Genomic DNA, 13,202 nt, shown 5'->3' with positions numbered 1-13,202 from the left:
ACTTCTAAATTCAGCCTCATTTATGCAGAAGTTTCCACGTGAGCTCAGACTCACATTGCCTTGGCAGGGATCTGCCTTAAGCTCCTGGCCTCCATCTTTCTGCTTTTTACCTTAGGAACGTCTCCATCACAATGGAAGCCTCTGCTTGAACATTTAGGGGAGTTAATTCTCCCAGGGGCAACTCTCAACCAATGAAGGAAGGCAGGCAGTGAATAATGGAAGCCAGCTTCCATCCTTCAAATGGACAATTCTGGGAAACATTCTTCATGTTTCTCAGATATTCCAAGAGAATTAAGTACCTGGTGCTTTCTGTGGCACTCTCAATCATGCACACTTACATAAAATTTTCTTTCTTCCAGGTCCCACTCTCTTTTTCCTTCTCTCTTCAAAAACAAACTACCTGCATCAAGCTTTGTCTCAGCCTCTGCTTTTGGGTGAACTCAAAACAAAACAATGAGGGCTTCCCTGGTGGCGCAGTGGTTGAGAGTCCGCCTGCCGATGCAGGGGACACTGGTTCGTGCCCCAGTCTGGGAGGATCCCACATGCCATGGAGCGGCTGGGCCCGTGAGCCATGGCCGCTGAGCCTGAGCGTCCGGAGCCTGTGCTCCGCAACGGGAGAGGCCACAACAGTGAGAGGCCCATGTACCGCAAAAACAACAACAACAAAAAAAAAACAATGAGCAATGGTCTGGGAGCACAAAGGAAGGCCACTTGAGACTGGAATAAGATAAGTAAGTTGTCTTTGGACTAACGTTATGTTCAGCAGAACACATGTTGATTGAATGATTGATTGATTGAGTGATTAAAGAAAGGAGCTATCATCTTTCTAATCTGAACAATAGGCATTTGATGACTTTAAATCTACAGTACCCAAATTCAAGTCCCCTTTGGCTACTTGGAAAGGCAAAAGAAGAAAATCAGAGAGAGTAGGATGGTTAAGAATCAGATGAATAAATGCAGTAACCAGATGTTCATGTTAAATTTAAAATTAATGTGGTGAAAAAGTATGTAGTTTGTCAAGAGAGTCCATGGAATGGAAAATATTAATAACAAGAATGTCTTATAAATGATATACTTCCCAAACAGCTGAATATACAAGATAAATTCAATTTCAAAGCCCTTGTGTCATTAACAAACTACTCATGATTTTCTCACTAAATTTATGGATTCTCCAGGACCTTCTGTGCATTGCCTCACATGGTAAAGCTTCATTAACTTCTCTTCCCTATTTTGTTATTGTTTGACCTCTGAATTAATCTGTCTCTGTAGAATTTCCATCACTATTGTTTTCTCCAGACCAAATAAAAGAAGAGTATATTCAATTTGAGTGAGAAATGTTGCACAAACACTCACTACTTCCAGTTTTATTAGGAGTTATTTGTAGGCCAGCAAAAGTAGCAAGGAACAAAGCATTCCATTTGATCAGTAGTTTTCATGTTTTAACAAGAGGTTTCATGGAGAGTTGTTTTATTGGTGCAGGAGGAATGAGGCAGGAACTAATTATTAATTTCAAATTTAGGTAAAACTAAATTAAACAAGTGCAATCAGGTTGGAGTACAATAGCTCAGAATAGAAATGAACCCTTCTTAAAAAAAAAGCCATTTGCCTTCCCTTGTTGTCAGTTACAGCATGCCTAAGGAGAAGGCATAAAAATTCATCTACTCATTTCCCTTTGAATTAGGTTTATTCATATAGCAAAGTGTGAGGAATCAGGTTTGTGAATGTGTGAAGTGAATCAGAAACATACATGGGCCATGTGTATCTTTAACTACTCCATTGGGTTGGCATGATTTCCACTTGTGAGGAGTTTGATCTTACAATGATACTCAACACAAGTAATATTTACAGATAAAATTTACAAGTCATGCTAATTGTTATATTACAAAAAAACCAAATTGGTGAATTGTGCCACATATTTGAAGTTTAATCTGTGTATCTCTGTATATTTGAAAATATAATCCTATTATAAATTATGTAGTCATCTGTTTTACGATGTTTTCATTAGAATTTCTACAAGTCATTTGTAACATACATAACAATCTCTTCTTTAAATGCTATTTCTCTCCTTAACATGTTTTGCCTGTTTTCTGTTTCAAGCCAAGTAGTAAAGGCATTATTATTTTTAAATACCTGTATGTACTTTTCTCTTTGTATATCTCAGCTCTTTCTTAAATTTTATTTATCATATTTCTTTCAAATCTGCCTTGTGAAACATAATAAACCTTTGAATCTGTAAGTATGCTTCTCAGTAGTTCCAGATTGCCACTTAGCTCCAGGGTGGATAACTAAAACTGCTGTAATGCACAGTATTCCCCAAAGATGCATTTAATCATTTGCTTCATTCTTGTTTTTACCTACTCTGAACTTCTACATCTTAGGTCAGGAAAATTCCACCTTATTTAGTGGTCTAAGAATAACAGTTCTCACCATTATACAACCCACCCAGATTTCAGTTCCGAGCAGAACTGAAAGTCAGGGATTTTATTCTGCTTCATTCATTGCCATATCCCCAGTGCCCAGAACAGTCCTGGCACAGAGTGGGAACTCAAAAAAAAATATTTTTGAGCAAATACATAATCATTAATTGTGGTACAATATTAAGAAAAATTATCATTTTATTAATTTGTGACAAGTACTCCATAAAAAGTATCAGGTCTTTTCATTTTAATTTTGAGTTGTTCAACTGGACCTCTAGCCAACAGAAAGGCCCTGCCATTTGTTAAACAGTCTTGAAACTTTCCAAACCCAAAGCTCAGCTGGTAGGCTGAGCTTGGTAGAGCTCACCACAGTGATACGTTTATACCTCTCTCACCACAGCCCTCAGGGTAACCAGCATGAATCTGGTGGTCAGCTGTCTGGGACAGTTTGAAACATCGTCAGAGCTGCTGGGCATATTTCATTTTATCTCTGCACCCTACCGCCTCACACATCCCCTCCAACCCCCACCCCCAAATTTATGCCAGATTTGAGTCTGATCCTCTTCACAGAGTCTGATGTGCTGTATCAACCAAACACATGCTTAGCCACATGAACTACAATAATACATATATTCACCAATGCTAATTTGGAGTATTTCCTCACCAAAGAGTAAGTGTTAATGATAAGTCAGTGTGGCAAAGGAAGAACCTCTGTCCTGACCTGTAAGTGAGGAGCATTTTCTGCATATAAAAATCATATTGGAGATATTTTGAAACTCTCTGAGTGGGAAGAATATCTAAGGGTAGGCTAGATGGCAGAATCAAGAAAATAAAACATATATAATGACCTAAATATAAGAGAAACATATTTCTCACTCAGTTTTAGTTCTTTTGGTCTAACTGCTCTGAACCATGTTCTTCTATACATGACTTTCAAGGTTGTTTGGGGGGAAGTCTCCATTCTAATCATTTGGAAGAAGAAATGCATGACTGTGAGGGATATATTCTTATTGGTCATACTTGGAAATTGTAACTCAATTCTGCTCACATTCAATTGGTAAGAACTCAGTTGCTGTACCTAACAGCAAAGAAGACAAAGGAATATGGTCCAGCTGAAAGTTCATTAAGAAGAAACAGATTGTGGTGTCTATGAACATTCACAGTTCAGGTCTCCTGCAGCAGAACGTATAATTGACTATGGTCCCCAGCTGCTGTGCCTCTGGGCCCACCACTGTATAATGAAAATTATGCCAAGTCTAATACTATAAGTCATCAAGGCACACACTTTAGCATACCTTCTTTCTTATCTGAAGCCTCATCCATGAAACGTTAAATAAAGACATATATGCAGAGTAGAGTGTAGTGGTTTCAAGTATAGACTCTGGAGCCAAAAGGTCTGGATGACCTTGGGCAGATTACTTAACCTCTCTGTGCCTGTTTCTTTATCTTAAAATGGAGTGAGTAGTATGTATGTTGCACAGTTAATGGGAGGATTGAAAGAGTTATGCATGTAAAATACTTAGAAGAGTGTGTGGTGCTTATCCACTATAAAACAATTAGCTATTATTATTCTGCCACTATGCTCTATGGGACTCTGGGTTTTTTTGAATGATCTTCATAGTTGTCAGGGTGAGGTTCTAGATGTTTTACCCCAGCTTTCAGGAAAGAAGCTTCAATTTTATCAGTTTATTTATTGACTTCTTTGTGGGACACAGGTCTATATCAAGGTTTCAAGGTTTGCCTCAGTTGTAAAGAGCTACCTTGGCTAAAGATATATCCCTCCTAGGAGTATATCTGATGGCTATTCAAGGCAGAGGTATAAAAGCCTCACCACGTCACCCACTGCTGGATAATTTTGGTAGACCTTATCTACTACAGCCCCTGGTGGATAGAGGGAAGGCTTGGTCTAGCCTGCAATGCGGACTTCCTTCTTTTGCCAAGGCTTTCTTCCTCACTCTCTCTTTCATTGGGGTCATTAGCCCTTCATGAATACACTGCCCACAAAACTTCCGCTCAGCACTCAGTGTCTGCTTCTGGAAAACCCAATCTTGAAAGCACTTCTGCATGAGATTCTTTTTTTTTTAAATTTATTTTATTTTATTTTTATTCATTTACCTATTTATTTATTTAATTGGAGTATAGTTACTTTACAATGTTGTGTTAGTTTCTGCTGTACAACAAAGTGAATCAGCTATATGTATACATATATCCCCTCCCTCTTGGACCTCCCTCCCATCCCCTGCCCCACCGCCATCCCTCCCATCTAGGTCATCACAGGGCACTGAGCTAAGCATCCTGTGCATTACAGCTGGTTCCCACTAGCTATCTATTTTACACACGGTCGTGTATATATGTCAATCCTAAGCTCCAAAAAATCTACAAGCAATAAAAGCTGGAGAGGGTGTGGAGAAAAGGGAACTCTCTTGCACTGTTGATGGGAATGTCAATTGATTCAGCCACTATGGAGAACAGTATTGAGGGTCCTTAAAAAGCTAAAAATAGAACTACCACATGACCCAGCAATTCCACTACTGGGCATAGACCCTGAGAAAACCATAATTCAAAAACACGCATGTACCCCAATGGTCATTGCAGCACTATTTGCAATAGCCAGGACATGGAAACAACTTAAATGTGCATGAGATTCTTAAAAGCAAACAACAAACAGGAGAAACCACTAGTCTAGTCTAAACAGTTTAACATCTTATAGTGACCTCTCATTGATTTATGAATTTAAGATTTTTCTGCAATAAGATTATAAATTTCTCAAAGGCAGGAACTTGCTTACATAGATGGAGAGGCTTAATACCTACTTACTTGACTCCATTGTTGGTTGATCGATTAATTGATAGTCTCATGGAAACTTTTTATGTTAAATACATTAGCAGTATACAAAAAAGTTAGCACATAGGTTTATTTCTAACTGCTTAATATAGGTACCCCAAGTAGAAAACTTCAAATGTGCAGAATTTATCCTAATTGCAAAAAGGAAAGAAACAGGAAAAGATTTCCTAAGTTTAAAAAATAAACTGTCACATGTCTATTAACCAAAGCTTTTAGCAGTTATTTACTACCTTGCCCAAATTCTTTGGCCTTCTCCATCATAGCCAGACAGATAATAATCTACTTAATACAGCCTCATATGTCAGTGTTTGTCTCGGCTTTGAGCATTCAGGCCCAACCTGGCAATGCCCCCAGGAACCAGTGGAGCCTGCTGTAACAGGATCTGCTCCCAGAGATTCTGTTGATGGCTCTAACAGTTGAATCTTCTTAATAGTGAACTGAGGAGACCTTCAAGATGGTCGAGGAATAAGACATGGAGATCACCTTCCTCCCCACAGATACACCAGAAATACATCTATACATGGAACAACTCCTACAGAACACCTACCAAATGCTGGCAGAAGACCTCAGACTTCCCAAAAGGCAAGAAACTTCCCACATACCTGGGTAGGGCAAAAGAAAAAAGAAAATACAGAGACAAAGGAATAGGGATGGGACCTGTACCTCTGGGAGGGAGCTGTGAAGGAGAAAAAGTTTCCACACACTAGGAAGCCCCTTCACGGGTGGAGACGGGGATGGCTGGGGGGAAGCTACAGCTTTTTTTGCTATCAAAAAAACAAACAACCCAATCCAAAATTGGGCAGAAGACCTAAATCGACATTTCTCCAAAGAAGATATACAGATGGCCAACAAACACATGAAAGGATGCTCCACATCACTAATCATTAGAGAAATGCAAATCAAAACTACAATGAGGTATCACCTCACACCAGTCAGAATGGCCATCATCAAAATATCTATAAACAATAAATCCTGGAGAGGGTGTGGAGTAAAGGATACCCTCTTGCACTGTTGGTGGGTATGTAAATTGATACAGCCCCTATGGAGAACAATATAGAGGTTCCTTAAAAAACTAAAAATAGAACTACCATATGACCCAGCAATCCCACTACAGGCATAGACCCTGAGAAAACCGTAACTCAAAAAGAGTCATGTATCACAATGTTCATTGCATCTCTATTTACAATAGCCAGGACACGGAAGCAACCTAAGTGTCCATCGACAGATGAATGGATAAAGAAGATGTGGCACATATATACAATGGAATATTACCCAGCCTTAAAGAGAAACGAAATTGAGTTATTTGTAGTGAAGTGGATGGACCTAGAGTCTGTCAAACAGAGTGAAGTAAGTCAGAAAGAGAAAAACAAATACTGTATGCTAACACATATATATGGAATCTAAAGAAAAAGAAAAAAAAAAAAAGAAAAATCGTTCAGAAGAACCTAGGGCCAGGACAGGAGTAAAGACACAGACATAGAGAGTGGAGTTAAGGACACAAGGAGAGAGAAGGGTAAGCTGGGACGAAATGAGAGAGTGGCATGGATATATATACTACAACTGTAAAATAGATAGCTAGTGGGAAGCAGCTGCATGACACGGGGAGATCAGCTAGGTGCTTTGTGTCCACCTGGAGGGGTGGGAAAAGGAGGATGGGAGGGAGAGGCAAGAGGGAGGAGATATGGTGATATATGTATATGTATAGCTGATTCACTTTGTTATAAAGGAGAAACTAACACACCATTATAAATCAATTATACTCCAATATAAAAAAAATAAAAAATAAATTATACTCCAATAAAAATGTTCAAAAAAAAAGTCAATAAATAAAAACAGATTTGGAAAACTACATGTAATGTAAAGGATGAACAAAGGGTTAACACAAAAAGAACTCTTGGGCTTCCCTGGTGGCGCAGTGGTTGAGAGTCCGCCTGCCGATGCAGGGGACATGGGTTCGTGCCCCGGTCCGGGAAGATCCCACATGCCACGGAGCGGCTGGGCCCGTGATCCATGGCTGCTGAGCCTCTGCGTCCGGAGCCTGTGCTCCACAACTGGAGAGGCCACAGCAGTGAGAGTCCCGCGTAACGCAAAAAAAAACAAACAAAACAAACAAACAAAAAAACAACTCTTACAGATTGACAAGGAGATAAACACTCCATAGAAAAATGGACAAAGGATATTCAGAGGCAATTTGTGAAAAAATGGAGATGCTCAAACTCACTAGAGCCTGAGGAAATGCAAATTAAAGAAAGCAACAAGGTGATAGATAGCCTTATAAGTAACAATGTCAGAACTTTATGAGTGACATCCACTCCTGCCAGGCATGAGGGGAAAAGAATATTCTCATACTTTGGTGATGGAAATGTGAATCGTTATAGGTTTTTTTTGAAAAGAAACTAGAAATAGCTGTTAAAAATTAAAAATACATATATCCCTTGACTTAACAAATGTTACTTCCGAGACTGTTCTAAGGAAAAGCATCAGGATTTAAGATTATATGCTCAAGGATATTTCTAACACCAGTAACTGGGTAAAACCTGGAAGAAAATGAATGTGTGTCAATAGGGCAATGGTGAATAAATTATGGAACATTCATCCCATGTAATATAATGTTTCCATTAAACAAAAAAGAAAGGGATTTCCATGAGTTATTGTTGCATGAGTAAAGGAAGGTTCGGAAAAGTTTGTAAAATATGATCTTATCCTTATAAAACAAAAATGCACTCCCTGCCACATGTTTATATATGGAGAGATGTTTACATATAATTGTATAAGCATGAAGATAAATGAAGGAAGATAAATATTCTAGGTGTTTAACATGGATAACAATGAGAGAAGGAGGGAAAAGGAGAAAACCAAGCAATACAGAGAAAGAAAACTTGAAAACACTGCACTAGAAACAACTCTAGTATGATCACATCGACGCATTTATAGAAAACCAGATTTGTGTATATGTGATCAACAATTTTTAAAAAGACTCCTGACTTTCATGAGAGAGAAAGATATTCGCACAATAAATATCCCTTTATTTTCTTTCTCTTTTTTTAATTGAAAAAAAAACAGTGAACTGAAATCTGCCTCAGTAAAACTTTCAATGGGCTTCATTTTTTTTTACCCTTTGGAGAAAAAAAATCATAGGTCTGCCCTCTTATAGATTACACTCCTTCAAATATTTTAAGACAGCTCTTGAAATCCTCTTAGGATGTTTTCTTTACCAAGCTAACAATTCTTTGTTCCTTTAAGAGAGGAGTTTCTCAGACTATTTGCCATTCTGGCTTTCTTTCCCTGGATGCATTTAGTTAGTCAAAGTCTATCAGAAAATTGTGGCAGCCAAAACTTAATATCATACAGCACAGTTCATGGGTATTCTTAGTCTCCTTGTTTTGGACACTTTGTTTCTATTACTGTTTTCTACATTTGCAGTAATTTTTTAGTTCCTTGTTATATTATGAGGTCCATTTCAGTGGCATTTCTGTCAGGTCTTTATAATTTGCTTCTCTCCAGCTTAATTAGCCATTTACAATATACAGAATTCCTCTCCCCTCACCCTTCCACCCTCTTGTCCCAACAAGGATAGAATTTCCTCATTAATATCATGGAAAATGTTTCCCATCTGGCCTTTTTTAAGAAACCATTATAAGTAGGAATCTTACTCAGACTTTGAGTGACATTGTTCCACTTACTGAATACTGGCTCTATGTGTATACTTTATAGGGTCTCTGGGATCACTGCATGTAAAATACAATCTATGAAATAGAATTTTTATTTTTTCTGTTAAAATTTTATTTTTATAAAGGTAAATTGATTCAGAAAAAGGGAAAATTCCCCCAAAACCTTCTGAAAATTCACAGCAAGGTTGCTATTGTTATTGTTTGTGGATTTTGTTGTTTAGTCTAGATTTTATACTTTGTTTATATTGGGCTGAGTCTACCCACCTTTATAATTCCTGGGGTCTAGCTTCTTCTGTAATTACCTCAGAAATGCTGTCCTGTGGGACACCTGGCCCAAGAAATTGTGTAAGCTTTTTTTAAAAAACAAATCTGAATCTTATGCAGCTTCACAATCTTGTGTCAGATAAAGCCAAGAATTAATTTTGCAAATTACTGACACAAATATAATATACACTATAGTGGTTTATTTCCTGTAAAACTTTGATTTTCATTTGCATTATTTATGAAGAACTGATTTTTCCAGAGGTTCAACATACAATGCAAAAGTGAAAGAAGTTAGTGTGTACTCACAGATTGTTACATATAAGCAGTCAATAGCCTTGAACTGAAGTTTCATGAAATTTTGTCTCTCACCAGAGCAAGCCATATGTCACTTAGGAATTCATGAAACTAAGATGAATCTCATAAGAGGTATTTTCCAAAGCAAATTTTGCTTGGGGTTCAGAATTTTTTAAATGAAAACAATTGTTTCAGGCTTTAAAATTCTGATGATTCCCCTCTAGAACACAACTGGAAATTCCTTGAAGGAAGTGACTGTGTCATGTTCATCTTTGTAACCTCAGTCCCTAGTACCATGTTGATAGTGAGTAGGCCCTAAAGAGATGCTTGTGGATTGAGTGAATAATGAATGAATGAATAATAACCTGGGCCAACTGTGAAAGTGAGCATCTTATGACAATCACAGGCATTACATCAAAAAGACAGCAGAAGCAAGGTGAAGAGATGATCAGGGGAGCTACAGAGGAGGAGAAGTAATTGGAACACTGTTTGGGAGACCAGAAAAGAAGATGTAGCAGGAGGATGAGAAATCACCACGGACCACAGTATATGGCAGGAATGGGAGGCAATCAGCAACATGAGCAGAAAGCGAGCCAGTGTGCTGCTGGGAAATCTGTACCAGGGAGGGGATGTGCACAGTGTGTGGAAACAATGTGGGAAGATAGTTCTCAGTGCACAGAGCATATGTAACTTGTTAATTGGGGGATTTAAAATTATATTTGATATATAAAATTAATAAAGATGATGAAAAATTAAAACGAAGAACAAGAAAATAGATGCAAAGAAGTCCTTAACTACATGTGTTTAATGATCATAACAATTTATTATAAAATGCTTAGAGCTATAGTCATGCTCATGGGATGAATGATTTTCACGGAATAAAAACAGCTGTGGGGAAATCACAAACTGTAACAGTATCAATAAAAGCATTAAAATGAAAAGATGTACCTTGAAATATTATTCAAGTAGACAACATATATGCAGTTATCTTTTATGCTCTACATGGCTCCATTAGAATTTAATTATTAAAAAACAGACCATATTTTGTAAACAGTCAGTATCAGCCAACTTAACCTACCACACGAATTTTTTCAATGCATTGGTATATCTTAATAAATATACACTTAAAAAAAGATCATATGGCACCTTCTGTATTACAACTTGTTATAGAACAGGAACAGAAAATGCCACATAGCTGGGTTGGATGACTCTGGGTTTCACATGAGAGCATCTGCACTATGACTATTAGAAATGGATCGTATGTAGAAGGAGTAAAAACCAGTGGTAACATGGGCTATAGACACAAGGAAAATTTCATAGTAAAATCTAAAAAGGATAAACATCTTATTACATATTGTTACCAATATTTCTAGAAATTCTTTTTCTTTAATTTTGTTTTTAAAATTTTAAATTTCTTTTAAAAAAGAATTACCCAGGATGTGCAAGATGGATGCGTTTCACTTTTCTTTGAGAGTATGTGTATATAATAGCTTTTTAAGTTCTATAAGTATCACATTTATTGCTTTTGAATATATTTTTGTTTTTAATTTTTATCTAATTTATGATTTCTAACAAATTCACGTGCTTTATTATTTGTGGAGGGGCACACTAACCTAAGTTATTATAATAATGTGATATGTGACTCAATTAATACTGTATTTTGCGTTTACACAGAATTATTTTTTTTAGGTAAAATTTTTCTCATACTTTATTTCTTTTCCTCCCAGCAATTCTATGAGATAAAAAGATTAGGCAAAATAATCTCCATTTCAGAGATAAAGAAACTGAGAAATAACAAAGGTAAGTATTTTGATTAAGGTCATACAATTACTTGATTTCCTAGGGCTCTAATTCAGTTTTTCCAAATTGTCTTTCTTTGAATCCCTCTAGACTTTCCTGCCTTCCATTTCTACATGTCCCTGTCACAAAGGACTGAACAGAGCTGCTAGTCAGAATGTTGATATCTGAGCAGAAGACAGACAAATCAGGGTAATACAGACAAATAACTGCCATTCTTAGGTCCACATCTCTAAGGCCTAAGCAGGATACTTTTCTCATTTCAAAAAATGATAAAGTATTAACACTATTTAGCCATAATGCTCACATTAACTGTCTCAAAAATAATCATCTTATAACTTAGATTAAGCAATCATCTTTTGGGGAAGAAATAAGAATTAAATGGTGGGATTGTACTGGAAGAACTTAAATTAAAGCACTCGACTCTCATCTTCCTGATGAGAATGTTTCTAATGCATTTGATAGGTTTTAGGAATATAGGAGGTGGCATGTCCTTATGGACAAAAGACCACATATCATTCCAGTAATCCTGATCACCTATCACCATAAACACTCTCCTTTTCTGAAGGTTCCAGCTCATGAATTTTTTAATACCATTCTTTTTCATAATAGTTTTGATTTTTTTTCTTTGACTCTCCATTATGCCATTAATATAATTCCACAGAGGCCTTTTCAAGTAGAACAAGAGCAGCACTTAATTACTGGAATTAGAAATGACAAACATCACAGTTTTTATCTAGTTGATCTCCTCTAAGTACTTCTCTGTGTAAATTTGATTAATCTTGGATCTGTGACATTTTAACTTTTTACAAAGACGTCTGAAATGATTTTTTAAACTCACTCTTTCAATTTCTCCAAGAAAAGGGAAACTTTTTTCTTTCTTAATATGAGCCATTGAGTAGTATGATAAGAATAGTAGCCATCATTCAAATGTTAGCTTTTCTCTCCACTAAAGAATTTTCCTTTTTTCCTTCTCTAAGGTTGTTTCCCATTCATTAATCTCAATAAAAATGTCAGCTAAATAAGTTAGGGCAGTTTGGTTCTTTAGATGCAAGTTATAGAAATTGACTATGGCTGGCATAATCAGGAAAACTTGTTGGAAGAATAACAGGTAGTTCCAAGAATCAATGGAAAGATAAACCAGGTTGTGAAAAAAAGACAGGAAAAAGGTCAACTGTGAGGGTGTAAGTGTCAGGAACCACTCAGCTATCTCATCTAGGCTCTCCATTGAAATGAATATACTTAGGCCATTTTCTCTATTGATTGTTTCAGGAGTGAAAGTACCAACAATGAGAATCTATTGGCCAAGATTGGGCCACGTACCATACCTCAATTAGTATAAGTCAAGACAGCTTGATTTCCAGTCTCATTAAGACTGTATAAAATGAGGGAGAGGCAATTCTTCTAAACAAAAGCAGGATACTCTTAGCAAAGGTAGAAGGAATAGGTAATCAGGCAGAAAAAAGAGCAGCAGTAACAACACATGTCCAGAACCATAAATCATAATGCAAACTCTTTTTAAAAATGAATATAAAATCAGAGGCTAATTAAAATGGTAGACACATATAACTTTCCTTTTTTCTGTGGCCAGATTTCTGGAACTCAGAATCCATAGTTACTCTATTTACTTCCTAAACACTGGCTATTTTTTTTAATTTCCAGCAATCAGCCATCAGCACTTAAATCTTTACCAAAATCGCTATCCCTAAGGTGTCTAGTCATTTCCTTTTAGCTGAAGCCAATGACCTTTCCTCGCTTTTCCATGGATTTGCATTCTCGGTAACACCCAATTCTAACGACCACAATTTACATCACTTCTTTATTATTTCACAAAATTTTTGTTAAGTACTTATTATGCAGCTGCTACTCCCTAAAGTGAAAATTACAAAGACTGTTCACATTTAAATCGAGCTTA

General features: G+C 36.8%; 1 long non-coding RNA gene across 1 annotated transcript; it reads left to right on the top strand.

Annotated features, from left to right (window-relative positions):
- Positions 1-663: 663 nt before the first annotated feature.
- LOC309803904 lies at positions 664-11,479 on the top strand. The gene is made up of 3 exons (XR_014294023.1): positions 664-731; positions 9,897-11,290; positions 11,381-11,479. It is a non-coding gene; the product is annotated as an uncharacterized lncRNA (long non-coding RNA).
- Positions 11,480-13,202: the final 1,723 nt, after the last annotated feature.

The sequence above is a fragment of the Mesoplodon mirus genome (genome assembly GCF_964341445.2).
Source record: "Mesoplodon mirus genome assembly, chromosome: 5".
Lineage (NCBI taxonomy): Eukaryota > Metazoa > Chordata > Mammalia > Artiodactyla > Ziphiidae > Mesoplodon > Mesoplodon mirus.
Note: the sequence above shows the minus strand (reverse complement) of the source record. Positions and strands in the feature narration are given on the sequence as shown.